The sequence below is a fragment of the Cetorhinus maximus genome, chromosome 5 (genome assembly GCF_964194155.1).
Source record: "Cetorhinus maximus chromosome 5, sCetMax3.hap1.1, whole genome shotgun sequence".
Lineage (NCBI taxonomy): Eukaryota > Metazoa > Chordata > Chondrichthyes > Lamniformes > Cetorhinidae > Cetorhinus > Cetorhinus maximus.
This window is the reverse complement of record NC_135883.1, coordinates 106,701,093-106,717,017: the sequence shown is the minus strand read 5'-3', so window position 1 is coordinate 106,717,017 and position 15,925 is coordinate 106,701,093. Positions and strand designations below refer to the sequence as shown.

General features: G+C 40.8%; 1 protein-coding gene across 1 annotated transcript in view; it reads left to right on the top strand.

Moving 5' to 3' along the window:
• The window catches only part of mms22l (MMS22-like, DNA repair protein), a 147,356-nt gene that overhangs the window by 54,711 nt on the left and 76,720 nt on the right, over positions 1–15,925 (top strand). The window lies entirely within an intron of this gene.

Here is a 15,925-nt window from a genome sequence, read left to right as displayed (position 1 = left end):
GACTATTATTCCGACCACTTTGGATATGGGAATTGTGCAGTTAAATCCTCAAATTGAGAGGAATAAAATGTGCTAACCCACATAAATTTGCTCATTTTGCTGTTTGCTGACTAATCTGTTGTCTCTTTAGAATGCAATCATATCAAAAGTATTTGAAGTTTAATGAGGCTTTTTCAACATGCCAGCAATAACTGACATCTGCTGTGATGAAGTTGTGCTTTATCAAAGAATGCCCTGATGTTGAGTCAGTTTATATAGTGCCAGCACCCCTCCAGTATAAGCCAATGGGCCTTTCTTTATGTTGGTCTAGGTAGTGAGTATTTGTGTGTTGCTTCTCATCAGGATATTACAGTCAAGCAAAAACACCTTTTCCAGTAGGAGCCATTGGTTAGCAATCAAGTGTGGAAACCCAGATATTTTTTTCCAGCCTGTATTTGGGGTGATTCCAAAGCTCATGTCTCCATCCACTGGCAGGATGAGATCAGCACAGACCATGGTTTGAATGTGAGAATCTTCCAATGTGTTACGTTTGTCACCTCACTGCATGGTGGGTTTATTCATTGAGTCAGTGAGTAAATCAAGGGACAGCTGTAACAGGTTTAGGCCTGTGGATAGTATAATGTTGGCTGCATAGGGGGACAGACACTCTTTTGCCTGCTTCCTGGTAATAATGGCATGCACCTAAAATATTAGTATGTGAAACCACCACTTAGCCAGAGTTGAAGCCAAGATTAATTGATTGAGTACAGGTATTGTGTTTACATAGAGTCTTTAACATAGTAAAAAGATGCTTCTCAGGCACATTATCAAACAAAAGTTGACACTGAGCCACACAAGGAGATATTGGGACCAGTGACCAATAGCTTGGCCAAAAAGGTAGCTTTTAAAGAAGTTATTAAAGAAGGGAAGAGAGGGGAAGAGGTTTAGAGAGAAAGTTCTGGATCTTAAGGCCCAGGCACTGAAAGCACACTGCCCACAGTGGAGCGATAAATACAGAGGATGTGCAAGGGGCCAAAACTGAAGGAGTACAGTGACCTCAAAGGGTTGTAAGGCTGAAGGAGGTTACAGCGAAAGGGAAGGATTTGTAAATAAGGGGGAGTATTTTAAAACTGAGGAATTACAAGACCAGGATCCTCTAACCTTGTGTTCAAGGTGTCATTGATGACAATTGTTGGAGTTTTTTGAGGTAAGGTTTAACATCAACATTATTCAAAACGTAACAAAGAACAACTACATCTAGAATGAGACTTCATCCTTGCCACGAGGCCGCAAAAGAGAACCTGATTATAAAAGCAAAGTACTGCGGATGCATGAGATCTGAAATAAAAACAGAAAGTTCTGGAAAAACTTAGCAGGCCTGGCAGCATCTGTGAAGAGAAAACCAAAGTTAACGTTTTGAGTCCAGTATTACTCTTATTTGAAACAGCTGAGGACCAGGACAGCTATGAGATAGCTGGAGGTCTGGTAGTTTGTATACTCTGTGGCAATTATTGTAGTTCCACATTTGACTGGAATAGAACTCATCCTCCTCCTCCTCTCTCACATTGTCCAGACCTGCTGCTGTCAGACAGGGCATAAGGGTGTGCGTAAGAGTAGGAAGTTGGGTCCGCCTGCCCCTTCCCATTAAAAGCTCACATGGAACCAGATCATTCTGGAGTGGGGTATAGCGTTAACTTAGCAATGCCAGGTTAATATCATTGTCCTTTTTAAATAAAGCCTTTACAATCCGCATCCCCCTTTTGGCCTCACTATTAGCTTGCGGGTATGCCGGTGAGCTCGTTGTGTGGACAAACCCGTAAGATTCAGTTAACTCCCTGAAGTATTCGTTAGCAACTTGTGGGCCATTGTCTGAAATGACGAGGTCTGGAATCCCGTTTGTGGCAAAAATTACTTTCAACAATGCAATATCAGCCTCAGACGTATGACCATGTGGAAGTTTTACCTCTATTCATCTTGAATGGTAGTCAATCACAATCAAAAACGTTTTCCCTTTGAGCTCAAAAAGATCCATCCTGAGACATTCCCATGGCCTGGACAGAAATGAGGACTCCATCAGTGGTTCCCTCTGCTCCTGACGATGGATGGTGCACATGATGCATTTGGATATCATCTCTCCTAATGATTTGGAGAGCCCTGGCCGCCAGATGCAATTTCTCACTCTGGCACAACACTTCGTGATACCCAAGTGACCTCTGAAGTATATCGAGCTGTAGGATTCTAGGCATAACCAGTCTCTCAGCACAAGTCATCCACGACACTGAGGTGGTGTCTTTGCTCAAAATATTGCCTCAGAATAGAATTTTGTAGTGTATGTTCTGGCCATCCTCTGATGCAGTCCTCACCGAATTGAGCACATTCTTCATCTGACATTTGTGCATTTCTGATATCGGTTAAGGCGTGGTGTTTTAGTTGGTAGATATTTGGTCATTAGTGAGATAAAGGTCTCACGGCTTCAACAAAGTTTATATCCCCTTGTTCCGGCCTTCCTGCAGGAATATGCGACAACGCATCCGCTGTAGTCTGATTCTTTCCTTGCACATACTCCGTAGTAGCATCAAATCTCATCAACTTCTTATAAAATATTTTCACCCTTGGCAGGGCAGCATCTTTGCTAATTTCTTCACATTCAGTAGGGTAACCAAAGGTTGGTCAGTCTCAATTGTGAATTGAAGACCTAGGACACAGTCTGCAAACTTCTCGCAAGCCCAGGTAGCAGCTAAGGTTTCTTTTTCGATAACCGCATACCTTTGTTCTGGTTCAGTCAAAGAACGAGATGCATAGTACACCGGTCTACATTTACCATCCCTCTGAGTCTGGGAAAATACAGTCCCCAATCCAGTCGATGGTGTCTCTGCAACAACGATCCTGGGCAGTTCTGGATCATAATGAGCTGATGGTATTAACATTTCCCTGACCCTTTCAAACAACACCTACTGGGTTTCTTCCCAGCACCAATGCTGGTCTTGTCCTAGCAACCGACATAATGGTTATTTCATATTTGCTATATTGAGTAAGAATTTCCCCAGTTGATTCACCGTCCCTACAAATCACTAGAGCTATGTAACATTTCGAGGATGTGGAAGTTCTTTGATCATTCTAATTTTCTGAGGATCTGCACTGACCCCTGACACATGTACAATCTACCTTAGGAATTGAGTAGTCGATTCCGATAACTCACATTTGTTATTAAGGGCAAGTCCTGCTACTTGTAGACATTGTAGCACAGGTCTCACTCGGGCATCATGCTCAGCTGTAGTGGAACCATGGATCAGGACGTCATCCATGTAACAAATCACTCCCTCCTGTCCTTCCAGGAAACGTGGCATCGTTTGCTGAAAAATCTCAGGTGTAGAAGTGATACCAAAAGGTAATCGGTTAAAGCAATATCGCCCAGGTGGTGTAATTAAGGTTGTGAGTAATTTGGCTTCCTTATCCAAAGGTAATTGCCAAAAGCCACAATTCACGCCTAGCTTAGTGAAAATCGAACTCTTGCCCAGCTTTGCTAGACTCTCATCCACAGACAACAATGGATGAATTTCCCTTTCAACAGCTTTATTCAACTGTGAGATCTACACAGATTCTTTGTGATCCATTTGATTTCAGTACTGGAACCATACATGATCACCAATTTGTAGATTTTGTAACAGGTGAGCTTACTCCTTGTCATAACTTTGAGTCAACTATACCTGCTGCAGAAGTGGATGAGGAACTTTATTCGGTGTAAACAAACACACCAGCTTTGCTTGTAAGTTCTGCCGAAGGGTCATGAGGACTCGAAACGTTAACTGATTTCTTCTCCACCGATGCTGCCAGACCTGCTGAGTTTTTCCAGGTAATTCTGTTTTTGCTTGTAAGGTAATGTGATGAGCTGTTTCAGCTTCCGAATTTCTTTGAACAATTGTGGAAATCCATCTCTAAATCTTGGATTTCCAATTTCTCCACTCTGTAGATCAATTGTAAATCGGTACCAGCTCTTCTACTTAAAAGTGAACAGTCCAGGTTCTGAATTACGCATCAGATTTTGATGATTCTCCTCTCTTTATATTGAAGTGTTGCAGTCATCTGTCCCATGACCTTAAGTTGTATGCCTCCTGGTCCATGGAGTTGTACGCTTGATGACTGAAGAAAATCTTGTTCCAACCACAGTTCAGTGTTGCAAAGAACTGAAACTCCAGCTCCAGTGTCCTGTTTAAAACATGTGTTATGTCCGTCGACTAAAATTTCAGCACTACAAAAACTTCCCGTTGATCTTTTAGTCTTGCCTAGGAATGGCACCTCTACATCATTAACATCTTCAATTAACAATGCTGGTGCAAGAGCAGGATACAGGTTTTGGGTACTTTCTAACAATTGGTTCAACTCTTGACCCCTCAAAACTTCACCCACCACCACAAGGCTGGAGTCAGGAATTTTGAAATGCTGTCATTGTTGTTATGTAAGCACACACTGGAACCAGTTTGCACATAGCAAGGTCCCACGAGTAACAGTGAGATAAAATCTGTTTTGGTGGTGTTGGCAGATATTGGTCAGCACGCTGGTAGTTTTCTCCTGCTCTTTGAATAGCGCAATGGATCTCTTATGTCCACTTGAGCTGGCAGAGCAGGATTTTGCAATAATTTCTCATCCAAACTATGACATCTTCGTTAAAGAGCTTAATGTTCTTTCATTCTGGAGTCGGGTTTGAACCCATGACATACCAACTCAAATGAGAGTACTACCTTTTTTTAAAAAGTGTTATAATCCCAGTTTAATTGCAATGTCTGAATATATAATGGAATATTTTCTTTGTGAATATACTTACCAATGATGTTATAATGAGGAGTAGGGCTGCAGTGAGATGAGAAGCCATTAGCAAAGTATTTGTTATATAAAAAAATACCCTGTAGTAATAGAGTGGTATGTGAATTAAATTTAGTCAGCCAAAGACTGAAAATAATTCATACAGTTTGACTACACATACCTTCATAATTGAGACTGAAGTATTTTGGACTATATTGTGAAATTCAGAATTTTGGTGATTGATAAAATTAAACCTGTAAAATTCAAAAGCCAGTGTCTGACTTTTACTAAAGGGTATCTTATAACCGAGGGTCTTGGTGTCAAGGTTAGATATGTTACAATTAATAGTCTTCTTGTGAGGGAAGCTTTGCTAAAATGGGGAGCTGAAAGGAGGTAGAATGGTTTGCAGGATGGGTCAAACTATGTGTAAGTGAACAGAATTTTTCTGAATGAAAATGATGGATTGAGGGAGAGATTCTTGTGCTCTCAATGCTATAAGCCTCGTTGCGTACTGTTGAATGCTATGATGTGTATTGTTTATTATTCAAAGTCATTATCTGAATTATTTAATGCAGTTGAGGTTTGTCTGATCTTTTGGGTTATTGAATTGGTCAAATCTGCTGTAAAACCAAAAGCTGACATTATTTGGCATTTCAGGTGCTTTAGTTTGTCAACAGATATTGTTTAAAATGAGGAATCATGAAAAGGTAAAGCTTATAATGTAGGACACCTTCACAAATTGAAAAGAAAAGATGAGAGAATATTAGACAAAGCCAAAAATATTTGGACTGACTAACTTCTACCCATGACATCTCCAGTAATATTTATGTATTTAATAGTTACGATAGTCACGAAAGATTATTACCTCCTATTTCTGTAATAGGAAACTTGCTTCTGTTAGCATAAGTTTTCCGGTACCAAAATCACACAAAGTGTTGAGTGTTTCCACTTCTTTTCAGTTGTCTGTTATTGCTTGGTGACTGCTAAATCACTCATCAAATTGTAATGGAAGGGATGCAACTTGTGCCACAGTGATAACTGGACTTTAACATTAATAATGAAAAGACAGTTTTAAAACTGTGAGTGACTCAGTGGTAACTCGGACTAGTTTAAATTGAAAAATAATATTTAGTTGTGCATGATGAGGAATTAAAGTAAGTAAAACTTCCTGGTCAATCAGTTGGTCTCACCTTCCAGAAGAGATGTTTTTCATGACTACAATACTCTGTTAAATTAAATTCCTGTTGTCTCATTATAGCTTTCTCCAGTACTCCAGAGGCATTTTGGAGCTCCAGCAGTTCTATGTACAAATATCTTTTCAAAGTGTTTGAACTTATGCCTATCATGATTGTGATTGGTTAATATGTTGAATATTGTTATAGTCAAATTCTTATCCTGTGGGCTATCCAGGAAAATGTGAGTTCATCTGCCCTGGTCCATAACATATTTCTTAACTGCTCAGATAAGCTTTGTTTAGTTATTTCTGCCATTGGTGAAAATATGTGAAACCATGTTAAAGCTGGTGTTTAGGTGATTTAATTTTTATCTTTTAGGCATTTTGTTTTTGTAGAAGTAGGGATAAATAAACTTCTTCCAAAAACTTCCTGAAGAAATTGTGACATTTTAAAATAAATAACATTGGATTTGAAGTGATTGTAAAGTGGAAAAATCCTTTAGTTGAACTCAAATTTTAATCCCAGGAGACTAATAAAAGTAAAATCTTTCCTACAACAGCTCATTCCACATACTCCCCTCCAGCTACTAGCGTGCACGGAGGGACACAATGCCACTTCCATGCTTTTCTTAGGGATGCTGTTTGCGATCCTTGATCTTCATCAACCTGCCGAGATGTGTTATCAGTTGACTTACATCTTGTTCTATTACTTTGTAACTCGTATCGTTGAGTTACCGGTTCCCCTGATCACATAAGAAGTAAAGCTGTTGTTGAAGTAATACTGACTCATATAGGCTAGAAGATTCCTAACTGGACTCTTGACGTGTTATGAGTTAGATGATCTTAGCCAGGACAGCAGTTGGGAAACTACAGTGAATCTCTTTCATTGTGATGACTGAACAGTGCGATGCCAGTGGAACTCTGCAGGAATTGATGCTTTTAAAAAATGAGGAGAGGACATTAAGGAGAAAGGGGATGAAATTGATCTATGCCAGCAGCTTAAAGCGGGTTTGCAGCAAATCAGCAGCAGATTATTCATCATGCCCCATCTTCTTTTCACTGAAGTTTACAAATCAATAGTTCAAACTCTTTCTGGAGATTCGTACCCTTTTCTGTCACTTTTACTTGGTTTGAAATGAAAAAGCATGGCAATGTTTTCCAAGTCGATGGAAAATAAAAACTGGTGCGATGAAATATCAGCTGATGATTCATTCTGAGCCTGTTTTGCACTGCTGACATGGACCCACTTCATCCCCAAAAAGTTTGAACAGAAATTAGTCCTTGAATATAGCATGGGTGCATGAAGATTTTAGCTGCAAGCACTTTTTCGATCTTTGCACTTTAGGGATCTGTTCATTTTGGAGCCTGGCTAGATTGGATATTGTGCTTGAGCTGTTCTTAAAGGCCACAACCTAGCATCAGTTGATCTTGCCGATAAATATCCTCTCTTTTAAATGTCTACTGAGCGTTCTAGATGGTTTTTGGCATCAATATTTCGCAGCCAATCTTGTTGCCTATATTATGCTCCTCTGGAATTTTGCTGTTGAATGTGTTGGTGAATCTCCTAACTCAAATCTTCAACAAGTCTGACACTGTCATACAGTGGCACTGTGAAAGTCTTGTTTATCTCAATTTGTCCAAGGTAGTTTCTTTATCCCTCATTCCAGTAAAAATAATAAGTATCAGTCTGAACTTTCCACGGTGCTTACACTGTTGAAAGTGAGAAAGGTGGCCACTTCTATGACTGCCTGCCTTTGAGATGTGCCAATCACCAACCCTCCCAAAGCATCCCCCACCCATCTCCTGATTCCAGACAGCTTCCAGCTCTGTGGTTGTTGTTACACCTGAGGCAGGCTCCCTAGCCTTTGCTGGAGAATTATGCTAGTCTGAGAGCAGAAATATGCAGCAGCTGCAATAAAATGAAGTGGCCAATGTGATGCCTTACAAATTTTACCAAAAAATTAAAGAGAATCTTCCTCTTATCTGATGAAACCTGTGCAGGTCCATTTTCTTGAAGTAGAATTTTTTTTTTGTTCTTTTACAAGATTGGGGCATCACTGGCTGGGCCAGCATTTATTGCCCATCCCTAGTTGCCCTTGAGAAGGTGGTGGTGAGCTGCCTTCTTGAACTACAGTCCATGTGTTGTAGGTACATTAGGAAGAGTTTTCCAGGATTTTGACCCAGCGACAGTAAAGGAACAGGGATATATTTCCAAGTCAGAATGGTGTGTGAGTTGGAGAGGAACTTGAAGGTGTGGTGTTCCCATGTATCTGTTCCCTTGGCCTACAAGGTGGTGGAGGTTGAAGGAGCCTTGGTGAGTTGCTGCATCTTGTATATAGTACACACTGCTGCCGCTGTGCATCGGTGGTGAAGTAAGTGAATGTTTAAAGTGGTGGAAAGGGTGCCAATCAAGCGGGCTGCTTTGTCTTGGATGGTGTTGAGCTTCTTGAGTGTTTTTGGAGCTGCACTCATCCAGGCAAGTGGGGAGTATTCCATCACACGTCTAACTTGTCCCTTGTAGATGGTAGACAAACTTTGAGGAGTCAGAAGGTGAGTTACTTGCCATAGAATTCCCAGTCTCTGACCTGCTCCTGTCACAGTATTTATATGGGCTGGTCCAGTTCAGTTTCTGGTCAGTGGTAAATCCCAGGATGTTGATGGTGGGGGTGATTGTAATTTGTAATTACCACTGATGGTAATTCCACTGAAAGTCAAGGTGAGATGGGTGGATTCTATCTTGTTGCTGGTGGCCTGGCACTTGAGCAGTGCGAATGTTACTTACCACTTCTCAGCCCAAACCCAGGTTGTCCAGGTCTTGCTGTATTTGTGCAGGGACTGCTTCAGTATCTCAGGAGCCATGAATGGTACTGATCATTGTACAATCATCAGCGAACACCCCCACTTCTGGCTTCATGATGGAGAAATGGTCATTGATGAGGCAGCTGAAAATGTGTGGGCCGAGGACACTACCCTGAGGAACTCCTACAGCGATGTCTTGGGACTGAGATGATTGATCTCCAACAACCACAACCATCTTCCTTTGTGCCAAATATGACTCCAACCAGTGGAAAGTTTCCCCCAATTCCCATTAACTCGAGTTGTGCTAGGGCTCGTTGATGCCACACTCGGTCAAATAAGTGTGCCTCGATTTCAAGGGCAATCACTCTTACCTCACCTTTTGAGTTCAGCTCTTTTGCCCATTTTTGAGCCAAGGCTGTATTGAGGTCAGGAGCTGAGTGGCCCTGCAGAACTGAAACTGAGTGTCAGTGAGCAGGTTATTGCTGTGTAAGTGCTGCTTGATAGCATTATTGATGACAGCTTCCATCACTTAGCTGTTGATCGAGAGTATCATGGACAGTACACACCATGGCAATTTTCCCCATTGTCAGGTAGATGCCAGTGTTTTAGCTGTGCGGGAACAGCTTGGCTAGGGGCACGACTAGTTCTGGAGCACAAGTCTTCAATACTACAGCCAGGGTGTTGTCAGGACACGTAGCCTTTGCAGTATCCAGTGTCTTCAGCCATTTATTGAAATCACGTGGAGCGAATCGAATTGGCTGAAGCCTGGCATCTGTGATGCTGGGGACCTCGGGAGGGGCCGAGATGGATCATCCACTCGGCACTTCTGGCTTAAGATGGTTGCACTGATGTGCTGGGGATTCACTGAGGATGGGGATATTTGTGGAGCCTCCTCCTCTGGTCAGTTGTTTAATTGTCTCCCTTCATTCACGGCCAGATGTGACAGAACTGCAGAACTTTGATCTGATCTATTGGTTGTGGGGTCAATTAGCTCTGTCTACTGCATGCTGCTTCCACTGTTTGGCATACAAGTAGTCCTATGTTGTAGCTTCACCTGGTTGTCTCCTCAATTTTAGCTATGCCTGGTGCTGCTCCTTGGCATGCTCTCCTGCATTTTTCATTGAATCAGGGTTGATCCTGCCGGTTTGATGGTAATGGTAGAGTGAGAGATATGCCGGGCCATGAAATTACAGCTTGTGGTTGAATATGATTCTGCTGCTACTCATGGCTCACATCACCTCATAGAAGCCCAGTCTTGAGTTGCTAGATCTATTCTCAATCTATCTCATTTAATGATGGTCGTGACACACAACATGATGGAGGCGATCGTCAATGTGAAGAAGGACCGTCTGATGGTCAGTCCTACCAATACTGTCATGGACAGATGCATCTCTGACAGGTATATTGGTGAGGACAAGGTCAAGTAGGTTTTTTTCCTCTTTTTGGTTCCCTCACCACTTGCCGCAGACCCAGTCTAGTAGCTATGCCCTTCAGACTTGACCAGAATGTTCAGTAGTGCTTCTGAGCCATTCTTGGTGATGGACATTGAAGTCTCCCACCTAGAGTACATTCTGTGCCCTTGCCACGCTCGGTGATTCATCAGCTGAGGGTGGGGGAGAGTATTAGGTGATAATCGGCAGGAGGTTTCTTTGACCGTGTTTGACCTAGTGCCATGAGACTTCATGTGGTCTGGAATCAATGTTGAGGACACCCAAAGCAACTCCTTCACACCTGTATACCACTGTGCCGCCACCTCTGGTGGGTCTGTCCTGCCGATGGGGAGGATGGTAATGGCGGTGTCTGGGACATTATCTGTAAGGTATGATTCCATGAGTGTGACTATGTCAGGCTGTTGCTTGGCCAGCTTGTGGGACAGCTGTCCCGATTTTGGCACCCGTCCCCACATGTTAGTAAGGAGGACTTTCCAGTTTCGACGGCTGGGTTTGCCATCGGCATTTCCAGTGCCTCGGTTGATGCCGGGTGGTCTGCCTGGTTTCATTCCTTTTTGACTTTGGAACAGTTTGGTACAACATTGCACAGATCGTTTTTTCAGGTCAGTCCAGGTGACCCCTCCCCTGACTTCTGGAACCTAACTGGTCTGGTGCCCTGTATCTAATGTTCTTGCAGTATGAATCAAGGGATACACAGTGAAGGCTGTGCCTCCTTCATTTGCATTTCTTTAGCATTTGCCCACTTGTGTATTGGTTGGTAAAGCCTTTCAGGTCACAGTTGGCTTGGAGAAAGCAGCAGGGAGATGGGGATGCTTCCCAATGTGCTGTTGAGTCGCTTTCCTCCTCCTTATGCCCCCAAAAATTATGGGACCCGAAGCCTAGCCCACCATCCCTTTAGTTCTTCGCCTATCGATATTCTTGGCCTCACATTGTTTCAGAGCTTAAAATGGAATGTGCACATCGACCTTGTCTTTCCTTGTTCCTATAAGTTTCAAGCTTTAAAACTCAAAATTTTCAATAGCTAATCAGCATTTCCTGATCGATTTCAACCTGGATGTGTGCTAGATATTTCCTTTCAGAAAACTGAATAACACCTTTTGAAATTGTGGTCTTGGCAAATGGAGAAAGCTTCCAATTCCCAGTGTTGTCATCTCTTGCCTTTGTGTCTGCAACTTAATATTGGAACTTTAAAAAAGAAAACTATATTTCGTGTAAAACTTCAGAGTTATGAATAACTTGTTTTAAGATCAAAAACCAGCACATGGTGCTTAAGAAGTCAATATCATGAAAATCCCATTGTTCTAGGCCAATTGACTGGCTGCATTTACATTTAAAAATAAGCCTAAATTTGCAAAAAGCAGGAAAGATAAACAAGTAAGTGAGAAGTGATTAAAGAAAGAGGTCAGTCCAGGGCTAAGTACTAGTATGTAACTATAAAAAAAAAACATTTTCCCCTCAGTCAATCTCAAAATTACAATTAAAAGCTCCTGTTAGCTTTTCATTTTCTCACACAGTAAAACAAACATGCTTTTGTGATGCCATAGAGAAACCCCACAGAGTATATTCAGTGTTGTCACTGTCTTAATACCAACACTATAGAACAGCATAGACTGTACATAGGGAAATAATTACACTTTAAGTCAACATATGGCAATATTGTATAATACCCTTAATTGACCATTTCTGTTGGATCTCCAATGACACATCTTTGAACATCTTATACAGGATGTTCACACATGTACAATATAATTCACAATGCACTGAGCAGACACAATATAAATTTAAAAGATCAAATGTACAATGATATTGCTGGCTTTTTACTGTTCAAGTGCATGGATACAGTGGGCATCACTAGTGCTGTAACAATGGTTTGTTTAGTTGGTGGAGAGAGAGAGAGCTTTCTGCCAAGTTTTAAAGAAAGCTGTTAGCAAGAAGTACACCATGATTCATCTCATGGTGTGCGCGCATCTCTGGCTACACACTGGGAAATTCAAATTATTCTGTTACACAGTTGAACCTATATTTTAGTATGACACAAACTGCAGAGTAATACCAGACTGCTCTCACGAAATACCAGACTGCTCTGCTATATTTTGAACTTCCCAATCAGTTCTTGCTTTTTATGTCTTAGCATAGAACTATTTTAAGGATAAAGGAGGTTAGTGCCATGTTTAAGTGTACAAGCAGTATGCTTCCCAGTGTCAGTTGCTGCTACAAATTGTAAAATAACTTCCAAAAGAAAGTGTACTTCCAATGGCCACTTGTTACAAAGAAAAATATATAATGAAGGGATTCACTTAAAAAATAAATTGAGCTACGTAGTTTTAATAACTTACTAATTGTTCTTTTTGGTAAATTCTCTCAATGGCCTTGGTATATTATGAGAATAATAGTTACCACAGTGATGTATTAAACCCTGGAGTGGACAAGAAACTTTGAGACCTTTTAAAAAATCTACCCATTGCTTTGTTCTCAACAAATCAATGGTAAATAAAATGTACTGACTGTGGTTTTGAATTTACAAGCAATCTTCAGCTGAAGCTGAGGGTTGCCTTGCCCTGGATCCAACTACTTTAGTAAGCTGACATCACAGTGTCACTGATCAGCGCAGCACCCAATGAAAATTCTGATTTCAGTAGCATTACTGTAATTATCTTACCTCGTCAAAACGTCTACAAAATATCCTCACGTTTGAGTTGAATTTATCTGAAATTATTAAGAAAATTAGAGCAATTTCATCCTTCATGCCATTTACTCTCCGAGGACGTGACTTCCCCTATAGAGCAGGCTGCATTGGGAGTTTTGCAGCCCTGCAAATTAATGGTTCATATCATAGAAATTCAGGTTTTTTGCTCTCTCTCCCAGGCCCCCACCCCCACCTCTCCCACTATGAAAAGTAACAAATTGTGTTTGAGTATGATTTCTTGCCAGTGGGTAAGAGTAGATGATTTAGATCACATTTTACTGCTTGATGAGCAGTGTCCTCTCGGTCAGACTTAAGCCTGTGTCCCCACATTTCTCATTACTCTTGAGCTAAATAGGGGCTGATTGTATCTAAATTGCTTAGCACAGGGGCCACAGACGAGCATAGTGAGCAGGGGGATGACCTGCTATTCAGTCTGGGAATAACCCCAGTGTGCAACTGCAGCATTAGCGCACTTGAAGTTTTTTTTTAAAAAAGGGACTGTTAATGCTGTTGGCAAAAATATAAATGTGGAAAAAAAAATCTCTTGATGCTTTGATATAGAAAGTGGAATGTGGGAACTAGCAGGATAATGACACTTATCAGCTTTGGATGGATTAGAGCCCTATTGTCATCTTCACTCTATTGAATTTAAACAATTAAAATAGTAGTTCATCACTTTGAAGTTTTAAGCAGTAGTAAGTAGACTGTGCTGCCTCCTGCTGGCTGATTGCATTCTGGCTTAGTCTTTCAAATGGAGAAAGAAATTTGCCGAGACCTTTCTATACTGACTTTTCACAGCCTTCATTTGGACTATTGCAGCTTTTTGCCAACCATGATGGAGCAATGTAGCATTTTATGCCTGTTTCCTGCCTTCTCTTCTCCCCAGTAATATAACATGTGGACCGCCAAAAACTCAATCTGTAATTCAGATGAAAAATAGCATCAAAAAGATGCTTTCTGTATTTTTTTTTAAACAGAAAATAAAGAAGTCTCCACTTAAATAGAAGACCATCATAAATATAACACATGGTCTGTTCACTTTAAAAGTCTGTGGCAGCAGCATAAGTTATTTCTTTCTTTTTCTAAAATATTTAAGAGAGATGTTGCCTGTCATCTGTGTACTGAGTACTGTGTGCAGTTTTGGTCCCCTTACCTCAGAAAGGACATTATTGCCGTAGAGGAAGTGCAACGAAGGTTGACCAGACTTGTTCCTGGGATGGCGGGACTGTCTTATGAAGATAGGTTGGGGAAACTGGGCTTGTATTCTCTAGAGTTTCGAAGAATGAGAGGCAATCTCATTGAAACCTACAAAATACTTAAAGGAATAGACAGGGTAGAAGCAGGTAAGATGTTTCCCCTGGTTGGGGATTCCAGAACCAGGGGACACAATTTCGAAATGAGGGGGAAGCAGCTTACGACCGAGATGAGGAGAAATTTCTTCACTCAAAGGGTTGTGAATCTTTGGAATTCTCTGCCCCAGAGGGCCGTGGAAGCTCAGTCATTGAGTATGTTTAAAGTAGAGATTGAAAGATTTCTGAATAACAATAACGTTAAGGGTTATGGGGATAGTGTAGGTAAAAAGCATTGAAATGTCCGATCAGCCATGATTGTATTGAATGGCGGAGGAGGCTCGACAGGCTGAATGGCCTTCTTCTGTTCCAATGTTCCTATCAGACATACAAAGGCATATGGCGAAGAGTTAATTCACAATGGTCACACTGCATGTTCAACTTTGATGATCCCATCAAGCCTATCAATCTAATAAAGCTTTAGTGATATCACAAATTAAAAGCAGTTGTCATATGCAACTAAATGGTTACAAATCTAACTCGCAAAGCAAGAAGTTTAATATCTCATTTAAATTGTAGCTAGTTAATTTTGTTTGCATGATAATGAAGTTATTTGTTAATATTTAAGGGATCAATTATAGTTGAACGTACATTAACCAACTCTGCTCTGCAGGTTTTTCATCTCTGTTTATCTGTTTGTTGTTTTACTTTGTCAAAAGAAACAACTTGCATTTATATAGTGCCTTTCACCATCACAGGATGTCCCCCAAGTGCTTTGCAGCCAATGAATAATTTTTCAGTTGTAGTCACTGATGTAGTGTGGGAAATGTGGCAGCCAATTTGTGCATAGCAAGCTCTCACAACCAGCAATGTGACCATGACCAGATAATCTGTTTTGGTGATGCTAGGTGAGCAATGAATATTCAACAAGCTCTCCTCAAAATGGTGTCATGGAATCTTTATGTCCACCTGAGAGAGTAAACGGTAAGCATTTCACTTTTGAAAAGTTTTTTAATTTTAGGGTAGCTGATCCCTGGAGCAATCACAGCTATCTGAAAATCCAACCTACATAGTTTAAAAGTGCGGCAGAGTACAATACTTCCATATGTACTCTGAACTTCAGGTAACTGGTTTGCAAATATGTTGGACTGTCTTGTGAAATAATTCCACTTGTATTCACATGTTTGTTATTGTGCAGTCCACAATTTGCTTGTAATTTTTGACTACCGATTATAAATTTAGCAGTAATTATTTAACACTGCTTGAGTTCAGAAAGCAAGCCTCTGTTCTGTATGAGCTGCTATTTACTTTATTCTCCATAGTATCTGGTCCTAAATCAGTTGATAATCCTTGTTTGCAAAGTTCTGGAATGCAGCTGATTGTATTTTATTGTGTTTGCAGAGAAGTTATTAGTCTAACAATGTAGAATTTACAATTTTTGCAATTTATATAGGAGCAAATGGGTTTTAGTTACTCATATTTTGGAAACACAGTACAAATGTGCAACAATAAGAACCATCAGTACAGTTTCAGCACTTGGAGATGTAGGAGGCAGAGATTTATGGCATCAGCCTTCAACAAAATATTTCTGTGCCAGCCAGGAGAATGTGGGAAAGAAAAGTTGTGATTTTTCACCATATTGTGACATGCTTTTTAGAATTGGCTATAAAAACAGCATTAAATATATTTGCTGCTGAATAAAACTGGCATAAACCTCATAGAAATGGCTTGATTTGTATTCCACACT